The sequence below is a fragment of the Lutjanus erythropterus genome, chromosome 2 (genome assembly GCF_056507025.1).
Source record: "Lutjanus erythropterus isolate fLutEry1 chromosome 2, fLutEry1.hap2, whole genome shotgun sequence".
NCBI lineage: Eukaryota > Metazoa > Chordata > Actinopteri > Lutjaniformes > Lutjanidae > Lutjanus > Lutjanus erythropterus.
Window position 1 is genome coordinate 31,307,419 of NC_139318.1, and position 15,521 is coordinate 31,322,939.

A 15,521-nucleotide genomic window follows, 5' to 3' on the forward strand; every position below is an offset into this window, starting at 1 on the left:
GACTGCGGAGACAGGCCACTCCACGTCAGTGAACGCAGCTGAGCCGACTGCACTGTGAATCTGCATCACCCCGGCTTTTATAGAGCCAGTAATGACTATGACATCAGCTGTTTTTTGCAGGCATGCTGACAGAAGGAACTGATAATGGTGCCAGCCAGCCAGCTTCAGCCAAAGGAGAATGGGGATGGAGTGAGGAAGGGTGTGGAGGAGGAGGAGGATGCAGGGACGAGCAACAAGGGACTGCAACAGACGGGGTCACTGAGGACAAAAACAGTATATTGTTACTCCTACAAACTGCAGAAGGGGATATGCTGACAGAGACATAATGTATCTGTCATGTAACTGTACAGACAACCTACTGTCTGATGGAGGAGGAGGAGAATAAAGCAGCTTTTAAATGATGCTTTGTACTGTTTTCTATCTGTTTTCTGTGTTACACTTCTAGAAATAAATTTTATTAAAGGGTTCTACATTGAAAAGGTTTCCACCAAAAGCCCTTGAGAGGTTTTACATGGAACATGAAACCATTCAGAGGGTTCTACCATAAACCTTTTATATTCCAAAGGTTTTATCTAGAACGCAGGCAAGGGGTTCTACCGAGAACCCACTGATGTTCCAAAGGATTTATATTGAGCCCACCAGAGGGGTTATACCGAGAAATTAGATACATATAATCCAAAACGTATCTTGGTCACCCAAACCCAACAGGAATTCATTTTGAGTTTAGTGAGAAATTGTATCCTACAAACAAGTGGTCAAACAATATGGATTTTTAAATGGCCGATGCTGATGCTGATATTGAGAGAGCACAGTGTTTAATGTAATCAGTATTTAATGCTGATTTCTAAACAAATACCAGTCATCTAGAGTTCCATTATTTCATGCGTATTACAAAAAAGTAAACACCTAATAATGAAATAAAACACTGTAAAGCAAGAACATGATCTCGCAGTACAGGGGCAGATGCTTATGTGGCTAAAACTGGGAGTAAAAATTGCTGAATTGAGACTAAAACTAGAATATCAGTCCAATTTGACAACAAAAACAGGAAAAAAAAAAACATTTTGGAGGGCTTTAATTTTGAAAATCTATATCAGACTTCCCTGATATTGTGTGAGTGACACTGTGAGGTGGTGTACTATCAATCGGCACTGAAATTTGTCTGTGGAAACAGGTACTTTCCTTTTCATATCAATCTGAATTGAGAGGTAAATCATTGTAAATATTGGACTTTTCTCAGGGCTTTAATTTTGAAAGTCTACATCAGACTTCCTTGATATTGTGTGAGTGACCCTGAGGTGTACTATCATTCTGCATCAAAATTGGTCTGTGAAAACAGGCAGTTTCCTTTTCATATCAATCTGAATGTAGATGGAAACACTGGAAATACTTTTATTAGTTTTTATTCATTGGTTCATAAACACACTGAGTGCCCAAAAGGTTACTTTTATTTTGAAATCGGCCCTTAATGTTCCCTCACCATAATGCCTAGTACATGTGCGCACCACAAAACAAGTGGGGCTAGATTTACCGTATTTTTCGAAGTGGTGGCTGGCTTGACTGAAGTTAATTACTGAATCCCATTACATGTAATGCATAACTGTAAAAGTAAATGTTATTCCTCAAGCCTGTCTGGGATGAGGTTAGTTCAGTGCAGGATTTAGAGTTTCCTGTGTCTATCCTTAACTAGCTTTCTCATTATTCTTTGTCTTTATTTAACATATAAACCAGTGCAATTATACAGGCAAATATTAGCTACAACGCTGTCAGACTCAGATCTCACCCCCAACTCACATTCTCGCGGTATCACCTTCAAGATGTATTGACAAGTTAATTAGCCAGATGGGACCCCTGTAAGTAGTCAGGCCGGACGGAGGCACCACCGCTTTTTCAGGGGTTTCTCATGCGGAAATCTTTTCTTTCTTCATTTACAAACCGAGACACCGGTGGAAACCAAATAGTCAGGGGTGTCACCGCATTCAACAACACAGAGCCTGCAGAAGGTAGGTTTTTACATAAGAATTATGATTAAAAATGATTGCAGAATCTGTTTCCTGCAGGGCATGATTCATCCCTAAGATGCTGCCAGTCCTGTTCAGTGTGAATTCAGTAGTCTGACATTGTGCTTTCGCATTAACACACAGATAAATGCAAAAATTTCTGCAAATGCAATTTAGGGACAATGGAGTCTTTCAAACCCTCAAGATAAATCAGTAGCCCAACAGAGACGGAGAACCTTTGGTTCTACAGCATGCAGGTTGCATGTACGACCGCCAGGTGGCGCTGTAGGTCAATCATTCTGCTGAGCTGCTCGGTCACATATCACCACCTCGACCAGGCACGTTGACAACTCTTTATTTTAGCCTAATTAAATCGATAAAGATTGATTTGAAGGGATGTGTTCCTGAGAGGGCAGGGTGTTCGGTTTCTCTGGACAAACACGCCCGTGGTATCCATCCACATGTTGTAATAAAAACTCAACATGTTGCCTCTGATTTGCTTCAACTTTATGTGATTTTAAAAATTTGAAGTTTAAAAAAATATGTCAGAGGGCCTCAGTGTCCTGGAAAAGTTGTCTTTAGCATTTTGCCAAATTTGCCGATAAAGAGAGAAAAGTTGTTTTATTTACAGTTTCACTTGCTAAAAAACACAGCATCTATAAATTAGTGTTTCAGTCATGAGATAACTCTATCAAGATGATGTCATTTTATTGCAAAATTGGTTCTAAATAGGTCTGGGGTTTTTTTCATTATGGACTAACCTGTCAGTCACTTCACTGCTGACTAAATTTGTTGTTTGCACCATAAATATTTAGAAAATTAAATATTGATCATTGTTTCCCAAAGCTCAAGGTGACATGGTCGAATATCTGGTTTTGTCCACAACTCAAACATATTCTGTCAGAGTACTGAAGAAACCAGTCAATATTCACATTTGAGAAACTGAAATCAAAGAATTTGGGTTTTTTTTCTTAAAAAACAAAATAACTGGCAATTAATTCAATAGCTGAGAGCTTTTGCAGCCCTAGTTCTAAAAATATTTATTTAGGTGAAAAAAAGTTTGTTTTCAATTAATTTTAGAATAATTAAGTTTTACAATAAAAAAAACAAGCTATTACAACAATTCAAGTCGAACTTTACTTCCCACCATTTTAAACATCTTATTCTCATTCATAGTCGCAGGTTAAATGAACACATTTTGTAGTTGTGCATTTGCCTTTAGGGCCTCACAGCATTGATCAGCACCATGGACAGCGACCGCACTGAAACAACAGGCTGAACTCGCCTGTTGGTGAAGCTGTTGCACAATTCAAAAGATTTAAAGCTTGTTATTATCAAATGCAGACATAACGAAGTTGTCAGTGCAATGAAAATCTTAGTTTGCTATGTCTCTCTACCTGGTGCTGTCAGTTATTTTATTTACATATATAAAAATATACTAGAAACTCAACTTCATTTTAAAAAAGAAAGAAAGAAAAGAAGAAAAGAAAAGAAAGAAGAACAAGACACTTGGTGTAGACAAGGTGATAAAGAATATTTTCAAAAAATCAGTATGTTCAGTAGAAGTCAGAATAATAAGTGTGTACAGTATATAAAATATAATCAAACCAGTATCAAACATTGTGTGCAAACAGTGGATGATTCTTTTATACTGACTGCTTCTTACTCACTTGTCATTCATATCCTCTTATTCTAAATGCACCCTCACTTCCATCACAGTTTTGTAACAAATGATAATTGGCCTCTTTACTTCTTAATACAGGCAATGTGTGATCCAGTCAAGTGGGTAATTAGCATAACTCTGTATAATTGGTGGCTGGTATTCCTCCAGAATACAAATTTATAATACCTCTTATTATTCAGAATATATTATGCAAATGAAAAAAAGATCATCTCATCCTTAACAAGTTATTAAGTGTGTTGACAGAACGTTAGTGGACATGAACAGCTGCATAATAGAACAGACACGTGCAAAGACGGAAGAACAAAAGATTCAGATTTACTGACTTAAGACCATGATTGCATGGTATAAAGAACAAACAAAATATACAATAGAATCACAACAGAACAACAGTATCCTGCAAGAATGAGGTACAAACTAAATAGCTTAAAGGGATAGTTCAGATTATTTGATGTGGGGTTGTGTAATGTACTTATTTACAGTAGATGCTGGTCAGCACACTCCTCAGTTTGAAGAAGCAGAGAGGGGCAGCAGCATAGAAGATTAGTAATGGATTGCTCTGGAAAGGTTCAGCAACAATCTGTATTTTAGACACTTAACAAATGTCCACCTAAAAAAATAAATATTAGTTTAAGTGTACACTATATTTGGAATATTTTCACCACCTATACAATCAGACAGCCTTTTAAGACAAATACTCTTTTATAAGCCAAGGATTGCTCCCTCCAAACCAACCATACTCCAAATCCAATCTGTAATTTTACTTTGCCAAACAAGGTAAGCTGAACTACCGCTGCATCAATTTTTTTGTTTGTTTGTGTTGTTGTGTTTGTTTTGTGATTCTTGGAGAGAGCAACATTTGGCTCATAAAATGGTGGTTTCCTGTCACGAAACTCTGTCTGATGGCAAAGTAGATGGATGAAAATACTCTTCCTCACTTAAGTCGATTTTTTTTAGGTGGACAATTTTTTACGTAGCTAAAATAAGTTTTGTTGCTGATCCTGTCCACAGCAGTCCATTGATTCGCTTCCATGCTGATGCCTCTTTCTGCTTCTCCAAACTTGCTTCACGTAACCCCACCACGAATAATCCAAACTATTCCTTTTTGGAGCTGGAACCAACAAATGTTTGACATTTTTTGCTTGAAAAGTGATTGGAATTAATTGATTATCAGAAGAGTTGAAAACTAATTTTCTATCAGCTCTACTCAAGACCATGATTGCATGGTATGAAGTATAAACAAAATATACAATGAAATCACAACAGAACAATGACGCCTACTAGGAATGAGGTACAACATAAATTACTTAAACAAGGGTACAATATTCTTCAGAAGACACCTAATTTACAAATAGTTTTGGCAAGTACTTTTCTGTTCTGTTATACAAAATTCTGTCATTTTTTTCAGACTTTTCTCTAGTTTTTGTTTTTATTTCCTTGTGAAATATAGTCATTTCTATTATATCTTAAGTGTTGTGGTTGTAGAAATAATCTTCAAATAATCTGAGTGGTGATTGAACTGGTCATAATTCATGTCCACTCGTATGATGAGGGATGGTGAGTTGCCACTAGTAGCACCTCTGGTTTAAACCGATGGACAGTTAGAGAGAAAATCTGAAACAAGAAGAATCAGGAGATATCCGGTTTCTTTGTTTATTCCTTGAGGGGCACTGTAGCTGCCCCCTTTCTTCCCAAAAATCCAATGAGTCATGGTCACAGGCAAACTGAAATAAACAAGCCCCATGATAATGTTCAGCCTCCTACACCACTGACCAGCCAGCCCTGTATGAGATAGACAGCCGGTCCCTCCATTGGCTCCCTCTGAACCATGAGATCCAGTTGTGGGTGGCGACCGAGAAAACGTCACAGCACCTGTGATGTTCCTTGCTGCTTCCAGTTTTACACGCAGCAGTGATGGGAAGTGAACCTGCCCCAGCTCTCCTTAAAAGGAAGCGGCAAGGCCACGCTCAATCAAAAAGTCAATTATTTGCTACAGGGCAAGTGTACGTCACATTCCCCTGGGTTATAACACTGCAGTGGCTGCTTTGAACGGCAGAGTGTGTTGTCTTGGATGTGGATGTCAGATAGTGAAATGGAAAACAAAAATAGGACTAATAGTTTTGTGTGGAAACATTTGTATACACAAAAGGAATATTATGTATTGAAATAATGTATAATGCTTTATATTACATGTAATCAAGTAGTGCCTTCATTGGATATTGATTACACAAATTAGAGAAATTGTATCTCTTTATTGTTATTAACGTTTGATCAGTTGACATAACCAAGTCTCCCCTGAATGTAAAAACAAATATAGACAGACATATGATGATGCATTTGTATGCTTTGACCTTTACATTATGACATTAATAATTCATGACCATGAAATGAACAGAATTATTCCAGCCTCTGTTCCATTTTCATTGGAGCTGTATGTTGAATCAGGGTATTAGAGAAAATATTGTGTATTCATTACATGCATTAAAGGGATAGTTCAGATTTTTGGGATTTGTGGTTGTATATAATATCGGTCTATGTTTTGTGGTTTATTTGTCTCTGTATTGAGTGTCCTGTCTGTAACTCTAAGTTGTACTGCTGCTGTTGTTTAGATCTGGTCTCTCTTGAAAATGAGATTACCTTTCAAAATAAAAGTAAAGAAATAAATAAATTCATTTTTAAAAAATGATAGAAAAGAAAGAAACTAAATGAGATAACTAATGGCAGCAGTAGACAAGAGACTCCCGTGTCCTGCGAGGTAAAATTACTGATTTCGCCAGTGGAGTTGGTTTGGAGAATATTTGACGACAGTGGTTTACTGTCAAAAAGGCTTTCTGACTCCCTTTTGTTGCTGATCCTGTCCTCAGCAGTATATTGCTTAGTTTTAGTGCTTGTACTCCTCTCTGCTTCTCCAAACTTGGGGGCATGTTGACCAGCATCTAATACACTGGTAATAAACTGACTATTGATAAGTCAACAACCTCACTTCAGGTAATCTGAACTACTGCTTTGAGAGAATCCACAAAAATACTGAGATTTTTACACATCTTAGATGTCTTATTCTCACCCTTCACTGTGTTGGCTGTTGTAATGAACTGTCTTCATCAACCCTGAGGCAAACCTCATATTTTTTTTAATGTAAGGACTCAAATTTGTGCATTTGAGAAAATATCTGTTTAGTGTTGCTGCTTATGCCTCTCTTGTCCCGCACCCTGAGAGAAAAAGTCCATTAACATGAACATATCTAATGAGATACAAACCGATCCCCCTGCAGCTAAAAGAAAAACACCCTCAAAACAACAGCCCTAAAAATTCGTCTCGCATAATTATCAACACTTCCCCTGTAACAGCTGGTGAGCCTCCACACTCAGGGGCATTTGGGAAGTGTAGTTAATCCAATGATAATCTTGAGCATGGTTTACACATATTATCGCTTTAATTGCTGCGTGTGCTCTGCAATTATACCGTCACCAATTACATGGCTATAGTTTACTACCCTGTCTAAGCATTTGGTTCCCTCTAATAGATGCCCTTTGTCAACGCGTGCAAGTGAAGCTACCACGACATACACTAATGGATCTTCCATTGACATAATGAATTAATTATATGTTGTGAAGCACAGTGGTGCAGGATGGTGCTGAGACATGCTGTAGATAAAGTGGAGAGAAATGGGAGATTCTAACACGATAAAGGGACAGTGGATCGACAGATTTAGGTGATGCAGGCAGTGAAGGTGTAGAGAGAGACTACTGTATGTGTGTCTGTGTCCACATGTGTGTCCAGCCATTAGAATGCAGAGTGCGTCCTCCACTGTGAGTCACCCACCCTTCTCCTCCTCCTCCTCCCTCGCTCCATCCACCCACCTCACACCACCAGCAGCATCTAACTGCAGTCACCGCCTAATATTACGCCTCTGACTTCACACCGGCCAACTGAGGATTCTGTTTCTACGGCAACACGCTCCAGACTCCGCCCCCCCCCCCCTCCCTCCTCTCCCTCCCTCCTCCTCCTTCCCGGCACAGACCATGTGACTTTCAGGAAGGCTTCTCCAACCTCCCCTTTATTGTTATTAACCCTCTCCTGACCGGAGCGCTGCCAGAGGCTCTCCACAGCAGGCTGCCTGGCTGGCTTCTCGCCTCTTGGAGGTTTCAAAGGGAAATCAGACGCATCTCTAATCTCTCTGGAAGATCAAAGCAGTGCTTGATCTAAATGTCGGATTTGCATATTTTAAAACACGCCAGAATGAGTCAATGCGGTTGTTAGAGACCCTTCTTGTCAAGGAGAGAATGGTATATAAAGTTTAAAAAGGCAATAGTCAATATTTTCACATTAATGATGGATCACATGATTACTTGTATGAGAAAAGTTTTTGCTCATAGTGATAAACTCTACAATCCATCCCTGTAGTTCCCTGCAGCTCTACAGAGATTTATAACTACTTTCAGCTCATTGTTTTGGTTGTCTGGCCCACAAATTTACCAGTTTTGGTTTATCCTCACTGCCCTTGACAATGTCATTTTCAGCTGCTGCGAAAAAGTTCCATAAACTCATTGTACATTACCTGGGCAGGTAGTGTACAATGAGTTTATACCACTGTAACCATTATACTGTTATACAGACAGATAACTTCTTTCCTTTGTCTGTAGAGGAGTTGCCTTTCTGTTTTTTGTTGTTTTTTTTCCTGACATGTCATGGTCAAAGTCTCAAATGTAAACAATAGAAAGCAGCATGAGCATTAGGGTTGGGCATGGATAACAAATTATTAGTTGGCTAGTTTCAATTAAACTGTGCTGCAAACACCCACTGTACAGTACAATAACGTGGCTGTCCATCTTGCGAGTTGAATGCATGCATGTCTTTTTATCTCCTAATGCATTTGTCTCGTTACATCGTGAGTCTAGCATTATTCTCAATTAACCTACTCAGCCATTGCTAGGTTGCTTGACTAGTGGGTGAATAGCACAAATTATGAGTCATGTAACAGTTAGCTCAATTTAGCAATGGCTGTGGTACAAAATGCTCTACAAGAGCTCTATAATTACAGTTAAGTAGTCTCAGTAAACCCCAAAATGTTAAGGACCCAGAAAGAGATCATAGTTGTCTGGCTTACATTAGCTTAGCTCAGTGTTTCCGCAGGTATCATTCATCTTTGGTAATTAGCATTTCACACAATTCTACTGTGAAGAATGGAATGCAGGAGAACATCCAAAGATCTATTAAGAACCGAAATGGATAAGCAGAATCAGAGTAGTTAAAATCCAAACAATATCCAAAGCTAATGAGCATGAAGGCCTGTGACAGTGTTACTTTTTTGCATCTTTAATTCACTCTCTTTGAAACCCACATGCGACTAATTTAGACCTGTATCAGTGTGCTGTTTGAACTGAGAAAGATTAAATTTGTGGCTGAGATAACAAAGAGCCAAAAAAGTTACAAACAGAGGCAACAAGGCTTCATGCCATCGCGCCGGAAATCAGCACTGAACAGTCATTTGATCTGGGAGTTCATGCCGATTGCACCGCCGTTTCCCATTAATGAAGAAAGCCAGTTAGTGGTTGTTAGGGAGTTTTTTGTCCAGTGTGAAATGGCCTTTAGCAAGTAGCTGGTAAACACAGTAGAGCATTTAGCTGCTAAAAGAGTCAGATATTTCCCTCAGAAGTTTGTGAAGACAAAAACAAAGCTAAAAAAGAGAGTGAATATTTGACTTAATTAATCAGGTGGCCTAAATTATAACTAACTAATAACTGTTTGTTAACACATTTACCATTATCAACTTAATAGCTAAAAACAAATTAGTTTTGTGTTCACAGCTTGTTTATGCTGCCCCAAAATGGCCAGAAAACCAGTTAATGTTGATATTGTCAGTCTGCACATACAGTGTATGACTAAAGATGTGCAAATTTGCTTACCTTTTATCCAACAAGTTTTCGGTCAGTTTTCTATAATGACGTCTTCTTTCCGCTCTTGAGTATGTGGTGCTGTAATGCGGGCAAGGTTGAATGATGAAAGGCATCAAACACTCATCTTTTATAGAGTTTTTAAATGGAAAGAGGAACCTTGGCGTCCGGCAGTGATCTCACCTGAATATTGCCTCACTGGCTCAACTGTTTCCTCAGCGTCCCGCTGGGGGATGATGTTGGTCGTGTGTGTGTATGTGTGTGCACGCGCCTGAACACACGCATGTGTGAATGGATGAACTTTATGAATGAAAACTCTTCTTCCTGAGCTGCACACAGGAGGTGAGATCATCTTGTTGAAATGGAGAATCCCCCACCCACCAACCCCCTCACATGCACCACCAATGCTGGTTGGCGCCAATCTTAATGAATCCCATCAGCGGGCAAAACAGTAGTGGCAACATAATTGATTACAATGCTGTCCAATATCATCTTCCTCTGACAGACAGGAAGGGATCTCTCCATCACGTGTATCAACACAGACATACAAACACACACTGACCGATCATCTTTCATCTTTTCAGTCTAAAAGAATGTCTCTACTGTTGTTGGTTTTCAGTCAATATGATGTTGAATCAGAGTGCCAATTATCTTTGCTTCTTTTGTTCACGTTCCCTTCAGGAACAGAGTTGAGTGGATCTGATGATTGGCCACCTATTCAGCAGTGTGTGAGTGAAAGTGACAATGAGTAACACAAGGGGCTCTTGACGAGGATCCATAAATAGGCTCTCAAAAGAGCCAGGAGCTGCCCTCCCCCTCATTCCCTACAGCCTGCCCCCCACACACGCACACAAACACACACACACACACACACACACACACACACACACACACACACACACACACACACACACACACACCTCTACTCTACTCCCTTCCCCCTTAACCGGATTCGGACAATCTGTGTCCACTTGGCACCAGGCCTTCCGCAACACACTGTCCACTCATAGTCAAAGGCATGTGTACACACATTACATACACACACATGACATTCCTCTCGACATCCTTCACTGCAGGCTTGTGTTAATTCCCTCCTACAGATTACGAGGCATGTTGCCAAACAATGCAGCATTTTACATCAGACTGTGCTGGATACCAGAGAGTGTTGAGCACTCCTTCCTTTAGTAGTCAGTTTAAAGCCTTGTTGTTCTAATTGTGCACATTTTATTTATTTTCTCTTGATGGAGCAGTGTGTAAGATCTAGTGGCACCTAGCAGTGAGCTTGCAGATTGCAAACACCTCATCTCACTCTCCCCTTCCAATAATTTACGTGCGCTCTTTTTCTTTGAGCTCATACTGAGTCTTCACTACATTTTGCTGTTATTGGTCGTGCTAGTTTCTCTCATGTTAACGTCACTGTAAGTGCAATTAAAGCTTTCCAACAGGCTTATTTATCAACGTCATCCATCTAAAACCAATGATAAACAGAACATTTTAACAACTGTACAATATATGACCAGTAATTACAAAAAAAGGCAGTTGCTGTGATATTAGTTAGTATACTAGCTAACATTAATATGTGTTTCTGTAGGTCATTCTAAAGTAACAAAACAACAGTTCTTATATTCTTATACTGTAATGAAAGCATACTTGTGATTTAGGATTGGGCAATGGCTGCCAAATTGCCATATGACAATGTGCACAGTGAAACTTCACCAATGGACAATTCGATTGTTGTTTGTTGGGAGGGTGGGGGTGCAGCTGTCCCATAGCAGAGAAGCCGACTCGCTCACCAGTTCAACACAGTAGCTGCCGCCGTTTCTCACTGTCACTCTGATGGCAACCTCCAACTATCTCACTCAGCTCTGGTAACCTTCCAGTGAAGTGAGCAGGCGGATTAACTCAACGCTAGCTGCCTAGCTATACTGATGAAGCTAAACTATGAAAACAAAAGTGGCATGATTGAAAGGGACATTACAAGTGACCCGCAAAAAAGAAACACTGTTGCCACCAATGTAACTGAGCATCTTGGGTTCACCTAACCCGGCAGGTTTAATAAGAAAATAATTAACAGGGCATCAGGATGTAACAATAGTGCAATGATCAGCAACAGCTTGTTTTTTCCCTCTCCCACAAGTCAGAAACATAACGAAACACCTTCCTCAAGGAAACTCTGGTCGATGACTGTCAGCCATCAGCGATAGACAATGCTTGGCCCAATCTTATTATGAATATAATTTTCCATTTCTGCCACAAACTAACAATAACTCTCTGTAAATCTTACACACTGGACCTTTGAAGTACAAGGTGTGCAGTGGGTATGTAACACGACAGGAGCTCATTCTGAATCTACTGTGCAATCTGTAAAAATCAATGGGAGTCCCACCGCATCTATTTTTCAAGAAAGCTGTCGCTTTGTAGATTTGGAGTTTTTTTTCTGATAAGGAGTGATACCCCGCGGTGTTCATTCTGTGCTTGTTTCTGCTGGAGTAACCACAACAGAAGTAGAAGCTGTGTTGGTGGACATCAGAGGCAGCTGCACAGACCCTTAGAGGACTGAACATCCCTGACGAGGAGCCGCCATCCTGCAACTATACAGACACTAATAAATAAATCATGAAGAAAGTTTTAAAGAAAAAGATAGAAATAGAACAGAGGATGTACTGCTTCATTCAGACTGCCTTAAGAGGGAGAGGAATTACAGCCATGGATGGCATAAAACAGCGAGAATGATTAAAGCTGCTGATTTTTGCCCACTACATCTATTTCATGTGGTATTAAAACCAAAATTAAACATTCATAAACCTTTTTTTGGCTAAGGTTTCCTGAATATTAATTTGGATGCTCAAAGTTAATGTTCCATTAGATCAGAAAATTAAAACTTGAGCATTCATGTCTGTCAAAAACAATTTTGGAAATGCAACAGCTCAAATGGTTATTAGAATATATTGCAAAATGTAATTAAACATTTAATTACATGCATAAAATGGGTCCAATGTTATTTTTCTACCTCTCTCCCTCTTGGTGCCTCAGAAAATTTAGAATAATAAAAAACCTCTTGTTATGGTGCTTTTCTGTCACTCCACCACAGAGAGAAACACAATAAAAAGACAAAAGAAAATAATTCTTATTTTCAATTGGCAAGGCTTCTTGAGGAAGCAGAAGGCAGAGAATGACTCAAAAGAAATGTAAACACAAGCAATCAAGAGGTATCAAACAGCCAAAGCAATGATCTCATTTTCGTCAGAATTTCATAAAGCTCTGCAGAGAAGAAGAAGAGGAGGGGGAGGCTTTGAAACCTTGTGCAGGTTTGTCAGTCTCACGTGGTCGCTCTGCGCACTAGTTGGGGTTTCCCCCGCCGTCTATAATCGGCACGGATGAGGTCATCGTTTAGGGTTTAAGCCCAACACGAGCTTAATCTGGGAGATAAGGGCTGGATTTGGATTTAGCACTCAAAAAGGGTCACGTACCATTTAGGCTGTCAAGTAAATACACAGCTCAGACATGGGATCCCGAGCTGTTCCACAAACTCATATCTTCCTCTGTGTCAGCCAAATAGTTTGACTCTTGGAAGATTCTCCAGTGTTTACAACCCCCCACCCCCCCCCAGCCTGCAGAGATGCACTGACTGACATCATTTTTTAATGCAGGACTTCCCTGATGTGATTTGGGAGTGAGTGAGGAAATGAGTCCCATTTTCTTTCATGTTGTACATATCTAAGGCTTACCATGATGATTTAGTGTTCATTTTATGTTTAACGGTTCAACAAAATCTTGAAATATAAAAAAAAAACTTAAGTGGGTGCTCAATTTTTTGTTGTGTTAAGTGTGCAAACTTCATCTTAAAGGGACAGTTCATTATAAAATTTAAAAATGCATATTTTACCTCTTACCTATCCGTCTAGATTGTTTGGGTGTAAATTTCTGAGTTTTAGAGATATTGGCCGTAGAGATGTCTGCCTTCTCTTAAAAATAATGGAACTGACCTTGTGGTGCTAAAAAACCCTAAACAACATCTCTTTCCAGAAATCATGATGTGATTGCTCAAAATAATCCGCAGACCTTGTTATTCCCAGTGTGATGCAGGAACTATTTTCTGTCTTCTGAACAACACCTGCCCACTTTATTGCCGCACATAAGGAAGTGTGCATCTACTCATGGAGGAGAGGTTACAACTCAGCCAAGAGGCGTGACATTAATGTTTACATCCCACACTGTGACAAGAACAAGCCTCTCGACCATGAGTAGATGCACACCTCCCTCTGCGGAGTGATAGGATTTGTGGGTTTGGTTTCAGAAGAAAGTTGTTCCTGGAAACACAAAACATTTGTCCGCAGGAGCCTCCAAAATCAACACAATAGGAAAGTTCTTTCTGGCTGCTTTAAAAGCCTTGAAAAGATTGAAACTTTGTGTATTTAATTAGTATTTATTCTGAATTCTCCAGTGCAAGCTTGTTAGTTATGAAGCACAAACACACACACACACACACAACAGGTGCACATGCAGCATATTTGACCAACAATATGCTGGATTTTATAGTCGAATAAGTTACTTAGGCAAGTGTATTGGGAATAAAGACAAAGCTACCAGAACCATGGATAGCACTCTGAGAGTCATCACATGGATAAATAGAGACTTGATATTGGTCTGTATGTGACAAAAATATCAAAGAAAACTGTTATTTAATAGTTTTTAATGGTTTATATTATTTATAGTTTTTAGAGTTTGTAACTACACCGGTCCAAGGAATAATGGCCACGAATCATACAGATGTCTTTTTAAGTTTTAATCTCCATCTTCCGCAGACACCGTGAAAACTAGAAAATAAAATACATAAAAACAGCATTTGAAAAACAAATAATTATAATTGAAAGTCTCTGAAAGTCTCAAAATCACATTATAAACAGGTCCCCACAAGCTAGCACAACAACAGAAAGGTTGTTCATTAAAGGTCACACACGTTAAAAACATACAAAACAAATAAATGTAACAATAAATACCGTGTGCGCCTCTTGGACCATGCAGAATGTAATTTTTTGGGCCGCGTGTACTCTTCCCTCAGCTTTCCTGTCTCTGCTCTGCAGCCATGTTGGCGCTCTGCTCTGCAGCCATAAGGCATTCCCCAACCCATAATGCCATGGGCGCGACCTCTGACCTCTATTACGCAACCATTACTCTTAACAAAATAAACGTACATAAAGAACAATACATTTTAAATCCATTTTAACGATTTTGAATAGAAACATTAATGAAATTATGTTTTCTTAAAAAAATGTAAAATAAACAGCAACTCAATTTTTTTGGTAACATGTCTCTCAGACAGTTACAGAGTTCATGCAGAATACACATACATTTCTTTAACACTACTAACTATTTTGGCAAAAACAACAAAAAACTTAAACATGATGGAGATGCAAATGGCAGCATTCTTAATTTAATGTGAGTTGAACACAGACATATTTCTGAGGTGGTAATCTGAATCATTCATAAAGGCCCATTTCAGCCCAACACATTGTTGAAGGGCTCACGCTCTCCATGGGCCGCCTCTGCAACCACATTTATAGACCTGTACTGTCTGTGTTTACACCCCTGTATACACACCAAGTTTATATGACTTTGTGTTGTCCTGCAGGCCTTTGTGTGAATGAGTTTTGTACATGACACCATAATAAAAAACTTTATTCATTCTTGTATGATGGTAGTGCCTTGGAAACGACACCTTGAATAATAACTATATTTAAACAGGAACCCTCGAAGAAGAGGATCTGCATATATCAGGATCAAAACACACACAATGAGATTTGTGTTGAAAGATGACAGTTGTTTAATTTGGCGTGATATTTTATTTCATTCAGGTTAATTGAAGTCGCTGAGGGAAACAAATCACGCCTGGGGAAAGTCCCATTTAGGTCCTGTGCTGTGCCGTGATGTCCCACTCTCTCTGCC